At 49.1% G+C, this 7,599-nt stretch overlaps 1 protein-coding gene across 1 annotated transcript in view; it reads left to right on the plus strand.

Annotated features, from left to right (window-relative positions):
* Positions 1-4,828: 4,828 nt before the first annotated feature.
* GTF2I (general transcription factor IIi) overlaps positions 4,829-7,599 on the plus strand; it is a 60,694-nt gene continuing 57,923 nt past the window's right edge. Inside the window, exon 1 of the mRNA XM_018553355.1 lies at positions 4,829-5,029. The gene's annotated coding sequence lies outside the window, so the exon portion shown is untranslated. The remainder of the gene's footprint in view (positions 5,030-7,599) is intronic.

The following is a 7,599-nucleotide window of genomic DNA, read 5'->3' on the forward strand; positions in this document are numbered from 1 at the left end:
ATCTAAAGAAACATTAGCAGGGTTATTCCCAGAGCCGGATTTACTCTCCCTGCCGCCCCAAGGCCGGGTTCCACGATACGCCCCCCTGGCCTTTGGGGCAGGCGACGCTTTAAAAGCTTTTACCGCTTATCAGTTTAGTGTTATCAGTGATTGATGGCCCTAGAACTATTGGTTATATTTCCGACGTTCGCGGCGATATGTAACATGTGCGGCGTAATGGGCGCCATCGTCGTTTTCGCAGGTATGCGCACCTGACGCATGTTTACATGCGTGTATGTAAGGGTGGGACTTTTTTTTTTTAAATTGTCGCGGAGGGGGCGCACGTCTCGGGGCCTCATAGAAGCGATCTGCTGGCTCTATAGCCGGGGGATCGCTTGTATATTAACGGGCATCGCTGCCTCTTTTCAAATAGCGGGGATTTCCCGCTCGGGCGCATGTAACAGGACGTGCATACACGCCCACTTACATCCAAGAAGCTCCCAGCCAGCTGTGTATACACAACGGCTGGCCGGGAGGAAGTTAATATTTTTTTTACATTTTTTTTTAAATCAATCAAATCAAATTTTTTTCCCCACCTAACTTGCTTGCTATCACAAGGAGATAACAAGCCCCTGTGTGATAGCAAGGTAGACGGCTACTTCCTTCGGCGTCAATTCCGGAGGAAGTATCTGTCAGCTGGGGGGAGGAGTTGCGGCCCGCCGCGACGTGATTGGCCGGCGGCCACACACTACGGAGCCGGTGGGCGGAGCCTCGGGCCGCCCTGTCGTGATTGGACGGCGGCCGCACACTACGGTCCGCCGCCGGGACACCTTACACCGGCGCCCGCAACTTCCCCACAAGGTCACCGCTGCCGCCGCTCTTTGTATCTTATTTGCTGCAACTTCTTATGCACACAAACGTTTATATTGTGCAATGATATCAGAGTAAGCAGCTTCAGTGCAGGAGAGGAGCCTGGACAATGGTACAGGACTGAAGAGCAGGCTAGAGTTCAGCTTTAAAGTGCACCTGTGCCCAGACTATGGACATAACAGGTATTCCTCAATTAACGTTCGAGTTCCGTTCCTACGACAAGGTGTAGCAGTGGTAAGGGGTGGTTCTTTGCATTGTTGCAACGCAATGGCACATAGAAAACAATTGTTTTCTATGTGCCCTGGCATTGAGCGTGCAGTGATCTGTCATGTGAACAAGCCCTAATAGCTTATAAACACCTACCGTATATACTCGAGTATAAGCCGTCCCGAATATAAGCCGAGGTACCTAATTTTAGCCAAAAAAACTGGGAAAAAGTATTGACCCGAATATAAGCCGAGGGTGGGAAATGAGGCAGCTACTGGTAGATAGATACCATTAAAATACATTAATATTTATTTAAAAGAAAAATAACCTAGCTCTGTAAGTGGAAAAGGGGGTACAGGGCTACATATCATGTACTACGGATCATTTAACCCATTCATATTAGCAGAGGATAATTGTAAATCTATTGTTCAGTGCACTCTATATGTAGTATATAGTACATGTACATATAGAGTGCCTGCAACAATACATTTACAATGATCCTCTGCTAACATGAATGGGTTAAATGATCCATAGTACAGGGCTACATACAGATCATTTAATACATTCATGTTAGTATAATTGTAAATGTATTGTCTGCACTGTATTAGCAGTATATACTCTATATAGAGTATATACTGCTAATACAGTGCAGACAATACATATATAATTGCTTAATTAATCTCTCTCTCTACCCCCCCTCCCTCCCTCCCCTCCCTCACTGTGTGCCGGTGATCGGATCATCACATCACGGAGAGAGCAGGGACGAGTCAGCGGCGCGCTGATCAGACGAGAGGAGCTCCAGGTGGGGTCCTAATTTAGCTGGCTCAGAGGTGCCTGCCCGATAATTACAACCCCACCTGGAGCTCCTCTCGCCTGATCAGCGCGCCGCTGACTCATCCCTGCTCCCCTGCCTGACTGGCCGCTGCGGGGGGGTTTTTCTTCTTCTTACTTACCTCGCCGAGCGTCGCTGCTGCTGCGGTGTGCGGCGCTCCGAGCGGGGTCATCTGGCAGTCTCCGGCCACCTAAATTAGGACCCGGAGACTGCCAGATGACCCCGCTCGGAGCGCCGCACACCGAGCAGCAGTGACGCGACGCCCGGCGAGGTAAGTAAGAAGACGCGCTGGCGCTGACTCGAGTATAAGCCGAGGGGGGCACTTTTCACCCACAAAAATGGGCTGAAAATCTCGGCTTATACTCGAGTATATACGGTATTAGAAGGCTGGTAACCTGCCAAGATTGTGTTCTTTCAGAAAAACACAGTGCCTGTGTTTTGAACTATGAGAATTAATTTGTGCACTTTGCTTATAAATACAGAAATGACTGCTGGCTTGTGTGAAAAGTGCTTTTACTGCTTGTTCAGAATATGTAAATACACTCCCTGTCCAAAAAAAAGTCACCACCTGGATTTAGCTAAGCAATTGGGTCAAAGCCTTTCATTGATTAATAGGTCTAGGTTTCAGTGTGAAGCTTTACCTCTGTTCAGGAGCTTCCTGTAATAAAGACCGGTCACTGCTGCCCTTTCTCCTTGTGCAGGATGTCAGGTCTTGTATCCGCCCCCTCCTGTTTTCTGCAGGCAGCCTGTAGTGGGTGGGGCCTGCTGGGTCCCTCCCACAGATCTGCTCTCTGCACAGGATCTGTACAGCAGTGATGTCACCTCTACTTTTATATGGTAATATATAGGTTTGCAAAGGCATTTGGTGCACAAAAAATGGATTTCTATCCTTTGTGGCTATTAGGGAATATATTAAATGAAGTGTTTTTGGCTGGACCGAGTTCAACATTAAACAGCATCACATCTGACTGGCCAAGATTATCTATCTCTGCATCAAACAGCCCTTTTTTAGTTACCTAACCCAGCCAGGGAGTTGTGTGCACTCACTGCAGGGGGTGGGGCTTGTGACACACGCGTCTCCTGTGACTCACCTCCCCTCCTGCCGCCTGTTACTATGGACGCGGCCGGGAGGGGAGTCACAGGACCAGCCCCCTCACTGTAAAGCCCGTCGGCAGTGCGGGGCCCCGCCGCCTGGTACCATTTGATCCAAGGACCGGTACCGGTCCGCGGCCCGGGGGTTGGGGACCACTGACTTAGAGGATAACTATGAGGTGAGTGATTTGCACTCATCCTCATAGTTAGACTCTATAGATCGGAAAGTGAGCGAACACATACCTTCGCTCGCTCACTTTCTGATCGTCTCACTACAGTGAGTGGTGGCTGTCACCGCTCCCCGCAGGGATTCCCCCCCCCTCCCCGATCCTCCAGCAAAGCCCGATGTCATTCAGCCAGCTGGGTGGATCTCGACAGTATTGTCAGAAACTTGCTATATACTGAGCTTTGGGTCACGGGAGGATGTTAGTATATGTCCTCCCGTGACCCTTAAGAGAACCATGGGATAAAAAGGTTACCCCATAGTTCCCTTTGAAGCCACTGTCACATAACACTGAAGCCCAGTGTCTTCTCCTCCTCTACTTTCTTGGGTCAGTCTTTGAGTGTCCACATCAGCACCTGTATGACATGGTCACTTCCTATTGTATTTCCATTGGCCAGTGTCTACTCAGGATCCAGAAGAGGACTGAGGTCAGCAGAGGGGAGTTAATGGGACTGAGAGTCTCAGGTGCCATCACACCACTGGATTCGCTGTCCCTCCACTCAGTAATGGCGCTGGTGTGGGACCAAGAGGGGGAACATTAATGAGTTAAAGGAGAATTATGAGGCGAGTGATTTTCACTCAGCCTCATAATCTGAGCTGACCTGTGACAATGAGACTGTCACAGGTCGGCTCAGTAGATCGGGAAGTGAGTGAACACATACCGTTGCTCGCTCACTTCTCAATCTATCCCTGCAGAGAGCCGTGACTGTCAGTCGCGGTTCCCTGCAGGGACACCCCCCTCCCCTGTCCGATCCTCCAGCGTTGGCTGGCGAAAAGGATTGGGGAGGGAGCGGGCACAGCCTCTGGATAGGCAGAGCCAGCTGTCAATCACGCAGCTGGGTGGATCCAGACAGTATTGTTGGGATCCGTCCCGGCTGCAGCGTCTCAATAAACCGCGAGCTACTGAGCTGTGGGTCACGGGAGAACGCTAGTATGTGTTCTCCCGTGACCCTTAGGAGAACTATGGGGAAAAGCCCTAACCCCATAGTTCTCCTTTAATCTGATTTTACAGTGCCACCGACTTCAAATTGTACAGACACAGACAGTTCCCAGGTTTGCAGGCATTAGGCAGGATTCCAGCCAGCCTGTCTGCCCTTCACTTACCTTCTCTGGCCTCATCCTCAGCACCTTGTCCTGGAATGTGGGTGCTCATGAATCCAGGAATTGAGGACAAGGTGACCAGCCTATGCTGCCTGCCTACTTATACATGTTCTGCATGCTCTTACCTCCTGTTAGTTTATATTTACTACAGAAACCTGAAAATGCACAGAGTTGTTTTAGCTACTTTTCAACTGGTTTAGTTGCTGGTTTAGTACCTGACCTTGGAGGCGAGTATGTTACCAGGCACCTTTACTCCCCTGCAGCTTTGCCACACTCGTTATACAATATGCATAGCCTGATAAGAAGGCAGCTATACGCAGGACAGAAACTGACTGGAAAGGAACACTGCCGCACAGCCATAGCAAGAACTCAACGCTTTACAGACAACTCTACTAGCTTTGTTCCTTTGAGCTCTACGTAGCGTCCATCGCGGAGGACGACGGGATAGGTAGTTCCCTGGACTATAATCACGCTCCTCAGTCTCTTTGTTGACGGACCACAACTCCCAGAGTGCAGTGCGGCAGACGAGCATGCGCTCTGCGTTGTGACTTTAGTGTAAGCACAGAGAGAGGAAAAATAATGAAGGAAATAAATTAGACTGTGTATAGACGGGCAGTGCCGCGATACAGGTTACACCTGAGGCCGGCTGCACGGTTGCTTGCTGTAGAGGGCTCTGCTGGTATAGGAAGCAACAAGCGGCGCCTGAGGCAGCGTCACCTCCTCAGGTAAGGCAGAGCCCGAGCGGATGGCTGGAGTGGAGCCGGTTTTTATATTTATTGTACATGTACATATTGCAATCGTTAAAACGCAGCTCCTGGTTGCGTGCTTAGGGAAGGAAGTCACCTAGCTGACTCCTGATTGGCTCTTTTGATGCGCGGGGGCGGGGAAATCTACTGAGCTTGATGAGTCAACCAGCGATTGGCTGGGCTTTAGCCACTAAAGAGATCGGTGGTGGCTATGTGTACAGTAGTGTGCACAGCAGTGTGCTTGTGCTCCTCCTGGGTGTACTCTATATAAATCTTAACCTCCAGCCTAGTGCAAGTTTGTGGAGTTCCCTGCTAGGTCCAGGAGGGACAAACATGACTGGCTTTCATGGTGATGAATGATTCCTGGGCAATGTGCAGCAATGATCTGTGGGCATGGTGAAGAACATGGTTTATTGTAAGGCCACAGTCACACAATGGCCGAGGGCTGTACATCATCAATGTATTTCTGCACACAGTCCGTACAAATTAATGACAGAGGCCACAGCTGCTGTATGCACAGCCGAGCAGGCACATGCATACAGGGGTGGATAAGTGGCCCTGGATGCAAACTACATTTACCATACAACCGCTGAGATATCAGAAGACATGTCAGCCTATCATTGATTTGTACAGGTTGCTGGTCCTGGCTGTATGCAAGCACCTGTGACCCCTGGGGGGCAGACATACACCCCTTCTTGACAGTGTACGGCCCTCTGTGGCCATGTGAATGAAGTGTAACACAACTTTTCATATCTTCCAGCATCAGCTCTCTTTGTGGCTCTTGGCATTCGGTCATATGACAATCCAGAGTCACATTAGAAGTCAGTGCTGGAAGACTTCCCTCTGTCAGATACTGTGATTTGCAGGTAGATATATAGGGGGAATTCATAAAAACCAGAGCATGGCAACCAGTCAGCTTCTCTCTATCATTTTCAAAGCTTAACCGAACAAACCGAAGAGAGACGCTGATTGGTTGTCTGCTCCAATTGCACCCATAATGTCTCCCTCTGATCAATGTTTGCATGGTAAAGTATTTCCACTAAGGGCCACCAGCACAACTTACATTATTAACATTAGCCCAGCAGTCTCCCAGTCCTACCCTGTAAAGGTCACACTTCAATTGAAGGGATACAGGGGGACACATTTGTTGTAAACGCAGGAATCAGGTTGCTTACACTGGTAGGCAGTGAGATCTAACAGGAAAAAGCCACAAAATGTAGACTGCAGCTTTCTGGGTTATGGAATTTGTCCAACCTGCTGCGGTGTAGAGATATGCATAGAAAGCCAACCTTAGTTTGCTGATCCATGTGGGGTACTCCAGAGCACTCTTTGAAGTAATAGAGGCATGTACCGTCCCCTTGAGGTATCTGCTAGCACACGGATTACATCATTTCAAATGCTTTACCTAGACAGAGCTTTACTTTTAAATTAACCAAATATTCTAACCCCCCCGCGCTGCTGCACATTGTAACCCTTCATCACTAATGATGAGCCTTGGTCTTGATATACAACAGCAAAAAGTTTCCCAGCACACTCACCAGCCCGCCAGCACACTCACCAGCCAGCATGCAAAAAAAACTTGTCTCACCGCTAAGGTTAAAAACAGAGGTTTAGATACACGTCTTCTGCAGAAAATGTGAAAGCCGCACAGCCTCGCCAAGGCACCTCTATATAGTGCGGTCCTAACTCTAAACTATGAGAGTCTCCATTTTGGAGCACAGGTGGCAAAAGATAAAAATGGGCGCGGCTTTCACATATTCTGCAGAAGACATGTATCCAAACCTCTGTTTTTAACCTTAGCGGTGAGACAAGTTTTTTTGCATGCTGGCTGGTGAGTGTGCGGAGAAACTTTTTGCTGTTGTACCGTATAAAGCCTTCCATGTGCACCTTGCTGTAAAGCTGGTTACAAATTGCTGAGTGCGTTTTGCCATTTGTTTTGATTGGTCTTGATGTCAACTCAGTTCACCTGAGTTCGCCCCAAGCCCGCTCATAACTATAACCACCACTCTGTAATGCCACTTATACCTCTCCCCCCGCAGCATCCAAAGCTGCCTGTGCCACTCTCCCAAACAGCAGCTGGCTGCCTGTCCAATAGGGCAGCCGCAAGGTGCAGTGTCTTCCCAATCCTCTCCTATGGGAGGGCGCTCTGCATCAGCTCCAAGTTTAAATTGGAGATCTGAAGAGATGTGTGAATGCTCACCTGTCACCACACCCTCTCTGATAGCTGCTAATCAGCACACCTTTCCCATAAAGCACTGCTGCTCAGAGAGCATGGTGCTCAGTTATTAGTGAGTTTCCCAGAGTTCAGACCTGTATTCCTGCTTGTTTATCGTTTCTGAACCGCAGCTGCCCGCACTGACCTTGGCTTGTATAACTGCATGATAACCCCCCTCCGCCTGCATCGACCTTGGACTGTTATATGACTATGATAACTGGACTTGCCTTATCGGCTTGACACTATCGATTCCTGGCACATCCACTCCATGTGTTCCTCCCTGGCAATTGGGCGACTCCATATATATAGATATATATATCTCTCTATATATATA

Source organism: Nanorana parkeri, unplaced genomic scaffold, assembly GCF_000935625.1.
Source record: "Nanorana parkeri isolate BGI_ZX_2015 unplaced genomic scaffold, ASM93562v1 scaffold118, whole genome shotgun sequence".
Taxonomy (NCBI): domain Eukaryota; kingdom Metazoa; phylum Chordata; class Amphibia; order Anura; family Dicroglossidae; genus Nanorana; species Nanorana parkeri.